Source organism: Castanea sativa, chromosome 6, assembly GCF_040712315.1.
Source record: "Castanea sativa cultivar Marrone di Chiusa Pesio chromosome 6, ASM4071231v1".
Lineage (NCBI taxonomy): Eukaryota > Viridiplantae > Streptophyta > Magnoliopsida > Fagales > Fagaceae > Castanea > Castanea sativa.
In genome coordinates this window covers 16,895,433-16,910,336 of record NC_134018.1, presented here as the reverse complement: position 1 = coordinate 16,910,336, position 14,904 = coordinate 16,895,433, and the positions used below count along the sequence as shown (strand labels likewise).

General features: G+C 35.7%; 1 pseudogene; it reads left to right on the top strand.

Moving 5' to 3' along the window:
• Positions 1–374: 374 nt before the first annotated feature.
• On the top strand, positions 375–14,690 carry LOC142638085 (G-type lectin S-receptor-like serine/threonine-protein kinase At4g27290; annotated as a pseudogene).
• The last annotated feature ends 214 nt before the right edge of the window (positions 14,691–14,904 follow it).

Below are 14,904 nucleotides of genomic sequence, written 5' to 3'. Positions count from 1 at the left end.
TGACAAAGATCTGGCTCCCATTAGAATGTGTGATAAGGCACATTTCCTGATCCGTCTCAATCAAACTCGAGAATTCTGCTCTATTATTTCAAATCTTAGTGCACAGTGCTCAACATTCCAGTCCTTTGTTGACCTTTCTTTCACACCGTAGTGCAAAAGTAAGGATCAGGACAGTGACCAGCTACGAAAAAAGCAACTTCTGTAGAAGAAAGTAATGTGGAAATTTTTGTTCACAACAAATTGCAGAAATTTCAAAGAACAGCCACTTGCTTGAGTCAATGCATGACCTTTCTATGTTATAGACTTATAGTCTTCGCTCATCATTTCGGGTTTAACTTTAATATGTTGGCTAAGAGCTCTAAGAACAGAAAGCAATGGACATCTCTGCTTTTGTGTTTTTGAGCTCCAGTTTATTTCTTTTCTACTTTGTGTTCTCTAATGCTGCTGACAGCATTACCCAATCCCAATCCCTCGGTGACAGTAAGGGCACAAACCTGGTCTCTAAAGATGGAGGCTTTGTCTCGGGGTTCTTCAGTACAGGAAATTCCAATAACCGTTACTTGGGAATTTGGTACAACAATATCCCAGTTAGAACGGTTGTTTGGGTAGCTAACCGGCGCAATCCAATTGGAGACTCGTCTGGCTTGTTGATGTTAAACAGTTCAGGTAGTCTTGTTCTTCTCAGGCAGAATAGGACTGTTTTGGTTGGCGAATTCCACAAAAGAGGCAGGGAGTCCAATTGTTGAGCTTTTAGATTCAGGAAATCTAGTATTAAGAGAAAAGAATGAAGAAAACCCAGATAGTTAATTGTGTCAAAGCTTTGACTATCCTTCCGATACATGGCTACCAGGGATGAAACTTGGATGGGACTTAAGCACTGGTCTGGAAAGGCGCCTAACTGCATGGAAGAGTCCAGATGATCCATCTCCTGGAGAACTGAGTTGTGGGATTGAACTTCATAATTATCCTAATATAGTCATGAAGAACGGCTCCAAGACATACGCCCGGACTGGCCGGTGGAATGGCATTAGGTTCAGTGTTGCGCTATGGTTAAAGGCCAACCCAGTCTCTAACTTCACTTTTGTCTCCAACAAGGATGAGCTATACTTAATGTACCACCCGAATAAAAAGTTTGTAATCACAAGAGCAGTTTTGAACCAAACTTTTTATGTGTACGAGCGCTACATATGAATCGAAACAGATAAAAAATGGATCCTGTACTTTTCTGTACCACAAGTCAAATGTGACAGTTACAATTTATGTGGTGCTAATGGAAATTGTATCATTGGTGACTCACCAATCTGCCAATGTGTAGAAGGATTGAAGCCTAAGTCACTAGAAAGATGGAACCCAGACAACTGGGCTAAGGGATATGTACGCACTACGAATTTGAGCTGCGTGGATAAAGATAAAATTGGGTTTGTTAAACTTGTTGGGCTCAAGTTGCCAGATACCACGTATTCTTGGGTGAACGAAAGTATGAATCTGAATGAATGCGGGGTCAAATGTTTGAACAACTGTTCTTGTATGGCTTATTCCAACACTGACATTAGAGATGGAGGAAGTGGCTGCGCCATCTGGTATGGAGATCTAATTGATATTAGACAGGTTGCAGCTAACGGGCAGGATGCTAATTGGCAGGATTTATATATTCGAATGCCTGCTTCAAAGAAAGGTATGGGCCTATTGTCTTGGTTGCTCTTTAATTCGTATTTTGAAATGCCTCTCTTTTTGTTAGATACAACAGAATTTTGACCATGTAAGAGATTTATTAAGAGATCTTACTAATTAAGCTAGTTGATACCCACCAATCAATTTTTGTTGTTCCATCTTTTTTTTCCATTGGTTTTATGGCATTAAAGTCTGCTGCATCTAAAATATTTACGCTTTTCTATTGCTAAGTCAACCAGGAAGTCTCTCCAAAAAAAAAAAAAAAAGTCAACCAGGAAGACGTTATAGACAAGCAAAAGATGAAGGTGAGAGTTGCAGTTGCCATAGCCATTGCCGTAGTATTACTTTCTTTGACCCACTCTGGAAAAAATAACATGGTGAAGTAGAAAAACTGAGTTTGCTCTTATTTGCTTTTGATCAAGTCAAACATGTCACTAGTCCAGGATTGTGTTTGGTTGTCAGGGTTCAAAAAAAAAACAAGAAAATTTGGGATTCCTAAAATATTTTTCTATCTTAAAAATTGAGAAATTAAAATTTTTGGTGTATCATTTTTTATTTTCAAATCAGATGTTGACGAGGCATTTTTTAAATGTTAATAACCACTAACACCACTTTTTTACTTACCAATTACTACTCACCATATTATTAGTTTGTAAAAAAATTTGTAAGATATCTTGTGACTCTAGCATTTTTTATAAGTGAAAACATTATTTTGGTCTTTATATTTTGGAGTTACAATCAATTTAGTCCCTAAATTTTTGTAACAATTAATTTAGTCCTTGTTATTTTCAACTTATAATCCATTTAGCCATTGCTATCATCTCACTAATGGAATATGCTTACATGGCAAATGGATTGTACTCTTGGCTCACTTAAGCTTACGCGACAAGCAAAATAATATTAAACAAATTTATTTATCATTTAAATAAAGCCACTTTAGCATTTAAATTTAAAAAATAATTTTAATTAATTAATTTTTCAATTTTAAAGAAAGAAAAAAAATTGTAAAAATGTTTCTAACTTTACTGGCATTATTGTAGCAACCAAAGTTACCAAACACACCAACACCAAAACACAAAAATCATAGGGTAAATTACAAAGTTGATCCCTATCCTTTACAACATATTTTAATTTGGTCTCTAACCTTTTAATTGTGTAAATTTGATCCCTAACCTTTTTTAATATTGTGTTAATTTGGTCCTTCCTGTTATTCCTTGGATGAGAAAAGCTAATGTGTTAAACGGAGTAATAAAATATGATTTTTCATGCCACATCAACCACTAACTATACCACCATGTCAAATTAAAAAAAAAAAAAAAAAACTCAAATTGAAATGTTAAATGACACATGGTAATTTACTAATCCTACGGTTTAAAAAAAGCCCACTTAATTTGTGTAATTTCCTCATCTTCTTTTCCTCACCTCACCTCTCTCTGCAACATTGCCACCATCTCCTAAGCATGAGAGATCCATCGATGCAAGCTTTGATTCAAGCTAAGATTCCAAAGAAAATAAATCCAACCCTGTCTCCCTTCTCTAGACCTATTACCTAGTAAATTAGAATTTCAAATAAAATAAAATATTGAAAACAACTCTGCAGAATAATATTAATTATTGTTAAATATAGCAATATAAAAATCTGAAGACAATACTAATATCAATTCATTCGAATCATATAGACATTTACAAATATAGATCACAAACAATAGGGAATATCACTACATTGCAGAAGCATTATGCCCAATCTCCGATAGCAAACAATCCCAATCAGCAACCTTGTTGCTCTACTTTGCATCCTGTCTTACTAGGCAATAAAGTTCGGCTACCCAATCGGCTTTTTGGCACCTCTATCTCTAGCCGCAAACCCATCCACGCCATCTTATAATTTCCACATCTTCTTGTGATCAACCCAATGTGTGTTCCGAAATTTCCTGACGTTGGTGAAATGGACGATGGGGGTGCACCGGCAGAGGACAAAACTTTTGGGGGGAAATTACACTTTACCACCTTAAACTATGAATTAGATTACACTTTACACCCTAAACTATTTGAACGCACACTTTGCACCCTAAACTATCACACTTATCACATTTCGCACCCCGGTGTTATTTTTACTGTTATATTTAATAGAATCCTATTGCACATGACAAGAACATCATTTTTCTTAGGTGGAACAAACTTAAAAAACTAAAAACACCCTTTTCAAAATCAATTAAAACAAAAACCAATTTTTTTCCACATCTCCCTCCCTGTCTCATGTGTATGCCAGCCTCTTCTCCAAACTCAAACCTTGTAAACCCTAAATCTCTCCCAAATTGGGGATGGTAGTGATAATGATGTTTTTGAAAGTGATTTGTTGATAAGGTTAAAGATGCTTGCCAGACTACAGTTAATGTGGGAACTTATACTATGCAAAAGGCTAAAGAAGCTTCTGATGAATTGATCCCCTATACTCATCAACTACTTTATTTGCATCCCTATCTGAAAGATGTAATTTTTCCAATTGGTAGTACTCTTGCTAGTACTATATTGGCTTGGTCATTTATGCCTAGGCTTTTAAGGAGATTTCACAAGTATGCTATGCAAAGTCATGATGACTTTGATGACTTTGATGTTCAGGGTTGTAATGGTCGCACCACCCACTATGGCATCACAGTACCATAGTAGCTTATTCTTTCATTTGTATGGTTTTTGCATCTATGGAAGACGAATGTCTTTACTTGTATGTTGGCAGCTTAGAGTGCAGTGGGCATTGATAGGGACAAGTTGCTAGCTTTTGACAACCTTTTATCTGTTGGTCTATTCGTGATTGGGGATTTAGGGTTTACAAGAATTTGAGTTTGGGGAAGAGGTTGGCACGCACATGAGCCAGGGAGGGAGATTTGGAAAAAAGTTGGCTTTTGTTTTAATTGATCTTGAAAAATGTTGATTTAGTCTTTTAAATTTGTTCCAGTTAAGCGAAATGCATGTGCTTGTCACGTGCAGTAGGATTCCGTTAAATATAATAGCAAAAGTAACGTTAGGGTGCAAAGTGTGATAGTTTAGGGTGCAAAGTGTGCGTTTGAATAGTTTAAGGTGCAAAGTATAATCTAATACATAGTTTAAGATGGTAAAGTATAATTTCCTCAAACTTTAGAATTACTAATTTTAATTTGGTTTTTTTAATCTAATGTGGTGGTATAGTTAGCATTTGATGAGGCATGAAAAATCAATTTTTGTTTTTTCGTTTGGCACCAGTTTTTTTTTATCCAAAAGATAATGACAGTGACCAAATTGACACAACATTAAAAAGGTTAGGGACTAAATTGATACAATTAAAAAGTTAAGAACCAAATTAAAATATAGTATAAAGAATAAGGACCAACTTTGTAATTTACCCAAAATCATATTTACCAATCACCAACTCTCCTAAACACAAAAATAACCCAGCAATCCAAGCTCAACATCATCTTTGTAAGAACATTTTCTGTGTTATTTTTTTTTCCCGTCTCTTTTCTCTTTTGGTTCATCCATGCCCACTTATAGAGCAAAACAAAACCTTTGCCTTGAAAGCCAGCTCGCCAAATTGAACCATAAACTAGGAAGAAGAAAACCATTTGATGCAATGTTTTGAATCCCTCCGTCCATCAGATTGGTCAAACCGTACCTTTTTGTTGTTGTTAATTTATGAGATGGGAAAGCACAGGTCCACAAAGTTAAGCAAATAAACTCTGTTATGCCAAAGATGCATCACTCTACTACACACTGTGGGTGTTTTGTTTTGATTTGGGTTTTCTTGCTTTGGTTTTACCTGAAATCTTACTTCTTTCATAGATTACAAATATTTCTTTTTGAAAATCAACCATTACCACTAAAATTCTTGGACCCACTTGAGCGATCTGACTTGTGCTCTCTTCAATTTTTACCATTTCTTCGGATAATTTTTCTTTTTTCCTTTTAATTTTTTGAATCACAATAGTTTGCAAAGTCAATCCAAGAAGCTATGAGTTATATACTAGCAAACCCAACAAAGTTGATACTTTTCTAGGAAGCATGGGTGCGGTGTTTGGGCCGCTGCACCTGCGTCTGACGCGCCACGACGCGGGGACGCGCAGGCGACGCTGCTGCCTGCGCATCCGTGTCGCATCAGACATTAAAAAAATAGTTTTTTCGATGCGATACGCGCCGATTCGGGCCTACGCTCGCCGATTCGATCTGTATCGGGCGTAACACCGATATCGGCGCAAATCGGCCGATACGGCCGAAATTCAAAAAAAAAAAAAAAAACAGGTGCGAAACGTATCATTTAACTTGGCCGAAAAAAGGAAAAAAAAGAAAAAGAAAAAAAGAAAAAGGTGCAAATGCACCGTTTAGAAAAAAAACCAAAACCCTATAACACATACACTCTCATTTGTCTTCAGTTTTCACTCAGTTCGTGCTCCATAGCTCTCAGCCGACTCAACCCTCTCCCTCTTCATATTTCTTGCACCTCTCTCCCACTCTCTGCCTTCACTCTTCAGCTATGCTCTCTCCCACTTTCTGCCTTCACTCTTCAGCTGTGCTAGGCTCTCTCACACCCTTTGCCTTCAGCGCTCCACTCCGTCTCCCCTGCTCTCCGTCTCCCCTCAGGTATCATGGCTCTCACACTCACACTCTTAGTTAATTGTTAATAGTTGATTTTTTATTTAGTTAATAGTTATTATTACTCATTGTGATTTGTGATTGTGTTGTGAATCTGTGATGATCTGATTTTTTTATTTTTTTTATTTTATTTTTTGTGAGTCTTGTGACACTGGGGTTTGATTTTTTATTTAGTTAATAGTTATTATTACTCATTGTGATTTGTGATTGTGTTGTGAATCTGTGATGATCTGATTTTTTTATTTTTTTATTTTATTTTTTGTGAGTCTTGTGAGACTGGAGTTTGATTTTTTATTTAGTTAATAGTTATTATATATTTGGAAATTATTTGTAGGTTAAATTGAATCTGTTGAATTTGCAATGGATGAAGCTACTAGCCCAAAAGGTTCACCTTCATCTAATGAAGAAGTGCCAAATGATGAAGCTCCTCTTTGGCAGTATGTGACTAAAATAGAAAAATCACCTGGTTCTACTGTTAAATCAGGTGGAAACACACAATTTAAGTGCAACTATTGTGGTAATATTTATTTGGGATCCTATTCTAGGGTTAAGGCTCATATATTAAAAATTGTTAATAAAGGTATTAAAGTATGCCCTAGTGTGACACCGAGCCATAGGTTGGAAATGCAGTGAATGCATGATCAGGTTGAGAATGATAAGTTAGAAAGAGAACGAAGAAGACAAATTCCCTTACCCCCACCTCCCCAAGCCGTGGGCCTATTGGGAGTAGTCCCTCATTTCGGACACAGGAAGAGAGTGATAGTACAAATCCCTTTGATGGTAATAAGAGGAGGAAGGTTGCGAATCCTACGCTAGAGAAATTATTCCAGAATAATGCTAGACATGAATTGGATAGTCAAATTGCTAGGATGTTTTACACCAGTGGGATTTCGTTTAACTTTGCAAGGAACCCATATTATCGTAGTTCCTATTCATATGTTGCTACTCATAGCATTTCAGGTTATGTTCCTCCTGGATACAATGCCTTGAGAACAACACTTTTGCAAATAGAAAAAGCTCATGTTGATAGACTTTTGAAACCAATTAAGGACTTCTGGGTTGAAAATGGTGTAAGTATAGTTTCTGATGGATGGTCAGATCCACAAAGGAGGCCTCTTATTAATATTATGGCTGTATCAGATGGGGGTCCAGTGTTTATAAAGGCAATTGATGGGTCAGGTGAGTTCAAAGACAAACATTATATTGCTAGGGTGTTGAGAGATGCTATAAAAGAGATTGGACATGACAAAATTGTCCAAGTCATCACTGATAATGCTAATGTGATGAAGTTTGCTGGAGCTCTTATTGAGGGTGAGTATCCTAAAATATTTTGGACACCCTGTGTTGTCCACACTCTCAATCTAGCTTTGAAGAATATTTGTGCAGCAAAAAACACTGAAAAGAATGAAGTTGCATATGAGGAATGTAGTTGGATTACAAGTATTGCTGATGATGCATCCTTCATACATGTTTTTATCATGAACCATTCAATGAGGTTGGCAATATTTAATGAATTTTGTCCATTAAAACTGCTCCAAGTTGCTGATACTAGATTTGCTTCGGTTGTTATAACGCTAAAAAAGTTGAAGTTGATAAAAAGATGCCTTCAAGCCATGGCCATTAGTGAGCAATGGGTTTCTTATAGGGAGGATGATGTTGGAAAAGCTCAAAAGGTGAAGGAGATGATTCTAAGTGATCTTTGGTGGGATAGGGTTGATTATATCCTTGGATTCACAGCACCTATTTATGATATGATACAAGTAGCTGACACAGATAAGCCTTGTCTTCATCTTGTGTATGAGATGTGGGATTCAATGATAGAGAAGGTGAAGGCAGAAATATATCGTCACGAAGGCTTGGAAGATGATGAGTATAGCTCATTTTGGAGTGTGGTGTATGATATACTCATTGATCGATGGACTAAAAATTGTACTCCACTACACTGCTTGGCTCATTCCTTAAATCCTAAGTAAGTACATTTATTTTCTATTTTCTTTAGTTCCCCCTTTTAGTAAAACACACGTTTCATTTATATATTGTTTTTTAATCTTTAACTCTAGGTATTACTCCACTGAATGGCTTTCGGAGAATTCAAAATGCATCCCTCCACATCAAGATTATGAAATTTCTATAGAAAGGAGCAATTGTTTGGATCGATTCTTTGAAGATATGAATGAATTAAATGTGGTGAAGTCTGAGTTTGCTGCATTTTCAGGAGGGAGGTTTCCTTCACCAGCTGCCTTGACAGATAGGTGGGTTTTACAACCTTTGGTTTAGTGGCAATACAATGGCTCCGCATTTCCAACTCTTCAAACCCTTGCCCTTAAACTTCTTGGACAACCTTGTTCATCCTCATGTGCTGAGAGGAATTGGAGCACATACAAATTTATTCATTCCTTAAAAAGAAACAAAATGGCTCATGCACGCGCTGAGGATTTGGTATATGTGCATTCTAATCTTCGACTCTTGTCAAGGTGCAATGAGGAGTACATAAATAGAGATACAAAGATGTGGGATATTGCAGGAGACTCTTTGAATGAGAGCGACATACATGGAGAGGCTAGAATTCTTGAGAATGCAGCTCTTACACTTGATGAGCCAGAGTTGGAGGCTATGGTTATTGGGAATGTTAGCACTAGTGTTACTACTAGTGAAAGTGAAGTTCGAAATGAAGCTATTGATCTTGATGATGATGAAGTTGGTGTTTGATTGTCTTGTTGATGTATCTTTTATTTTGTTTTAGTTTCAAACTTGTGAGTTGTATTCTAATTTTCGAACATCATGGAATGTTTATATAATGGAGTTGTATTCTAATTATTATCTACTATTGCTCTTAAATTTGGTATATGTTTATATAATGTGAAAAAAGTATGCTTAACAATATATTAAAAATATAAATTAAAATATTTTTAATATTTTTTTAATTGCCGCACCCCTCTGCACCCGCACTCTACTTTTTCAAAAATTGCAGAGTCCCGCACCGGCACCCGAATCCTGAAACACACCCGTGTTTCATAGATACTTTTTGACCTCAAATCTTCAATTCTAATTTTGATTTTAACTTAAGAAATTAATTTTTCTGGGTTCATGTTGTTTTTTTGGGTTCAGGTTCTTCTGTTCTTTATTTTTTTGGTTTATGATTTATTTTTGGTGGAATATGATTTTTTTTTTGTTCAAATTTTCTTTTCTTTTCTCCTTTAGAATCAACAAATTAATTTTTTTTTAAATACTGGCATTATTTAAATGTGATATAAATTTGTTTAATATTATTTTATTTGCCATAAAAAAGAAAATGAAGCTTATGTTGTAATTATTTTTATTCATTTTTGGGTGTATATTGATTTTTGGGTTCATTTTATTCATTTTTGGGTTCGATTTAGGGGCTTTTACATTGGCCGTAAAGTGGCATGACGGGATAGGGCTCACGGGGCTCAACAGGGCGGGTTTGGGGGTTAAAAAAAAAACTCCTTTATTATATGGGACGAGTTCGGGTAATAAGGGTGGGTTCAGGTATAAAGAAACCCACCTCGAACTCGACTTGTTACCATTCTTAAATGTAAAGACTAAATTGACTGTGACCCCAAAATGTATGGACCAAAATAGTGTTTTCACCTTTATATGTGTGTGTGTGTGTGTGTGTGTGTGTATTAGTGTTTAGCAGCATTTAATGTGCCACCTATACACCCTATGTGCCACATAGAAAATTTCTATTACTAAGATAACGATAGAAACTAATTGAGAATGAATTTAAAATGTAGGGATTAAAATAGGAGCTCCAAAACCGTATTAACCTAAATGTGTACAAAAGTGTGTAGTACTAACATTATATCAAACTAACACAATTTTTAAGAGTAAAAAATGATGGCCTTTTTAGGGCATAGGTGTTAACCGCTTAGCGGAAACACCCCGCTTGTGGTTTGAAATAAAAGATTTAAACTTCCCAATTAATATATTTTATTATATATAAAAGTAGAGACCTTATGTGAGTAAGCATTAAGTTCTGCCAAGTGGTGCATTCTATGCAAAGAGAATTGAAATATTCTCAAGTGCCACATCAGAGATAAAAACAACTTAAATGTTGACTTTTTGTTTCATTTGGTTCAATGTTTCAAAACTTTTTCTAATTAAAAAATTAATATTCTTTGTATCCTTTGGTTCAATGTTTCAAGACTTTTCATCTCTCACATATACACATAAAACTATGTGTATTTTAATTCATTATTTTCACTTCTTGCACTTCTACCTCTTTATAATTACCTACGTATGGTCTTTCATGTCATCTCATGTCAAATAAACACAGACTAAAAACGTTGTCATTTATTTTCAATCTTTTGACGACACCTACCAAGCTCAAACATTATTGTCTCAACCAATTCTAACTTGTGTGAGTTGGTTACAACCAAAGGAAGAGGATTTACATTTTCTATTGAGTGACAACGATAATTACAATTTTAATGTTATTATTTCTTGTCATTATTCGAGTAGCATAGTGAAGAGAGCAAGGTTTCCATCTAGTGATGGTTAAAATGGCTTATGATCAATTTATAGTTTAGGCTGGATTAATCTGTATTCAATCCAAACTAATCTGTTAGGGTTACCATATTCTATTTCTTATGTTTAATGTGAAACACATCTTGCTTTTATTAGAGAAAATGAAGAATAAAGGGATGATAGACCAGAATATCGATGGCCAAAATGAAGACCTGGAGATCCCATTCTACAGCCTAGCTACCATAGCTATTGCCACTAACAAATTTTCAAGCAATAACAAGCTTGGTGAAGGTGGCTTTGGACTTGTATATAAGGTAACTCTAATAGACCAATTCACATCATATTCAACATCAAAATAATCTATTTACAAATGTGATTTTTTAGGGTATACTAGCAGATGGACAAGAAATTGCTGTGAAAAGGCTTTCACTAAATTCTAGACAAGGATTGAGTGAGTTTAAAAATGAAGTTATCTCGATCACCAAATTACAGCACCGAAATATTGTTAGGCTTTTGGGCTATTGCATTGAAGGAGAGGAGAAAATGTTAATCTATGAATACATGCCCAATGGAAGCTTGGACTCCTTCATTTTTGGTTAGAACTTCTCAAAACATTATAATTTTTGCCAAACTTCATGAAGATTTTTTTATTGTTATTTAAAGAAATTTCAATTTCTTGTTTCATTATTCAAGTTTAGTATTAACATAAATAAGAAACTTGACAGATCAAATGAGATCTAATACTTTAGGTTGGCCTATGCGCTTCAACATTATATGTGAGATTGCTGGTGGGCTTCTCTATCTTCATGAAGACTTTAGATTGAGGATTATACATAGAGATCTAAAAGCAAGTAACATTTTACTTTATAATAAGATGAACCCAAAAATTTATGACTTTGGCATGGCTAGGTCCTTTGGTGGAGATCAAACTAAAGGAAATACAAATAGAGTGGTTGGAACTTAGTAAGTATTCTTTAGGTGAAGTTACACTATTAGTCTCTTAAGTTTACCTTGTGAGCACAATTGGTACCTTAAGTTTCAAGTGAGCGCTATTGGTCCCTCAAGTTTAAAAAATGAGTGTTGGTAGTCAATTTTGTTAACTGTAGTTAGTACTATTGCCTATGTCACTAATTGAAAAATAATGTGGCATCTTTAACTAAGTTGCTCCAATAAAAAGCAACCACTTCAATTAAAAAACTATAAAATCTCCAACTCACTAAAATAACAGAACACTGTCTTTCTTTCTTTGTTCACTTTAGAGTTTGTGGAGTGCCATGGGTTGTACCTCCTTTTTGGCTTTTGTCCATATCGATTCTTTCTTGCAAAGGCGAGGTATGCAATACTCTATCTCCCTAAAGCGATTGGAACCCAAAGACAACACTAGCTCGAGAGTAAGCGAACATCTTTAAGAAAGAGATGGAGGAGTTGCCGCCTAATTGTAGGTTAAAGAACCAAAGAATGACTTCATGAAGGTCTACCTACTAAACTAAGTCGTGAGTTAGGGTACATGATGGGAAGAGGTGGAACACCCCAAGCCTTCCTAGTCATAGTTGGCCGTCATATATTGTTACTAAATCTGAGATTAAATAGAGTTCATATAAGAGCACTAGCATCAAGTGTGCTTATATATTTGACATTTGGCACACCAACACCAGAAAACCTATTACATGAGGTGTTCACCCATGCCAAATAATTTGGCATGGGTGAACAGTATCATTCCAAATTTGGAACAATATGGTAAAAAATGCTATAATGAAAAATTCTTTTTTTTTAATAAAATTTTCTCTCTCATCTCCTTTCCTTTCTTTCTTCTCTCTCTTTCTTCTTCTTTTTTCTTCTCTAGACTAGTCTCTCTCTTCTCTATCACTCTCTCTCTCTCTCTCTCTCTCTCTCTCTCTCTCCACCTGGCCACTTCATCGAGCCACACCGGCGACATCGTCTCGCCAAGCTGACGGCCTTGCCAGCCTTGGATCACCACACTAGCGACCTTGCCTCTCCCACCTCGTCACGCCATGTCACCAAATGTCTCCTTGATCTGTGAGTTAGGATTTTTTGGATTTGTTTGTGTTTTTGGGATGGGTTTCAAGAAGTGAATTTCTTAAGTTGTTGGTTGTTTATGGTGGTGGTTTTTTTGGGTTGTTGCTATGGGTTTTTTTTTTGGTGGTTGTGTTGGTTTTAATTGGGGCGTGGTGGCTAGTTTTGGAGGTTTGCAATGGGTTTGGATTGATGGGTTCCAATTTTTCAAGTGATTTTGCTAGAGAAATTTTTGGGCTCTAAGGTTTCAATGGGACATCTAACCAACCAGTTGATTAGGCTGGTTAACCTGAAATCTCACCAAAATGGAAAAAGAGTAAAACGGGGCTTGCTATCCCATATTTGCGTGTGTTGGTAAATTGGTACATACGCCACCAATTCTTGGCACACACCACTTTGGGCAAATTTTCAAATTGGGATAGAAAAAGAGATTTGGGTTAGGACCTAGGTATTTTATGGCCACAAATTAGGCTTGTATGTTGTTCGGCTTCATATAGAATGTTGATCATTTTGGTAGTGGTTAAGTTCTTCGTCGTTAAGGTTAGGTTTCTTGGGTAAAGGCTGAAATGAAATGCAGTGTCTATAGACTCTCCCAATCATCTCCTTTGTCATCCTCCACTGCACCCAAATCCATGCATCCTAACCTTCATCGATCATGGTCATCAAAGATCATGATGGATATCCACCTCTTTCACCCTTTGCCATAGTTGAACCTATGGGTTTAGTTATAGAGTCATCGAGGAGACCAACCGCATCCTCACTGAGATATGCTCCGACTTTGACCTCCTGATGCAATCAACGAACTCAATTCCTTCTTCAGCCCAAACAAGACCTTTTCACTTGGTCCAAAGAGCTCCATAGATCTAGGAATGGCGAAGGTCAGAGGTTGATGATGGAGAGAAGGTTGTGATTTATTTGGGATAGAAAAGGGAAAGATATGAGGGATGAATGACATAGAAAAGAGATTGTTTCGTTTTTTTTTTTTTTTTACAGATATGGATTTGACTTGAATTTTTAATTGATTTGCTTTATTTTGGTTGGTCCAAGTTTGTAAAAAGATGTCACATCACTATTGTCTTACCTGCATAGGCAATAACACTAATAGTAGTTGACTAAAAGACTAGTAGTGCTCATTTTGAAACATGAGAGACCAGTAATGTACATTTAAAACTTGAGGGACCAATTTCTATTACAAGGTATAATTCAAGGACTAATTGTGTAATTTTGCCTATTTCTAACATGTTTTGTTATTGAAAAATTTTCTAATCAAAGATTTCCATTCTTGCAGTGGTTATATGGCACCCGAATATGCCATTGATGGCCTATTTTCAGTAAAATTTGATGTCTTTAGTTTTGGAATATTATTGTTGGAGATAATATGTGGAAAGAAAAATCGAGGCTCTTTCCATCCAGAATATAGTCTAAACCTTGTTGGACATGTGAGTTCTCAAAAGATTTGACTCTTTTTGCTTCTTCTTCTTCTTCTTTTTCTTTTTTTTTTTTTTTTTAATTTTTTAATTTTTATTTTTTTTATACGTATTATGACACAAACAATGACAAGAAAATTTCAAATGTTTTAGGCATGTAAATCATGGAAAGAAGGAAGGACTTTGGAGCTAATTGATACTTGCTTAAAGGACTCTTGCACCCTGTCGGAGCTTGAACGTTGCCTCCATATTAGTTTCTTATGTTTGCAACAACATCATGAGGATCGGCCCAACATGTCATTTGTGGTTATGATGTTGCATAGTGAGAGTTCACTACAAGAACCCAAAGAGCCGGGTTTCTATGTGGGAAAAAAATCACCTTCGTCAAGCAAGAACCAATCATCCTCAACCAATGAAATTACTATTACCTCGATAGATGGTCGATAGTCAAGCGTCATATCAATTTGATTATATTACATATTTTGTGATTAATATTTTACATTTGTACATTTTGCAAACTGTACACACTTATATTCTCCAAGAATGTGACATGAGTCTTATTTGAACCTTAAAGACCTAAAATGTCTTCTTCAATATTTAAGAGGTTTGAGACTACTTATAATCCATTTAACCAAATTTTTTAAAGAATAAAGAAGTAATT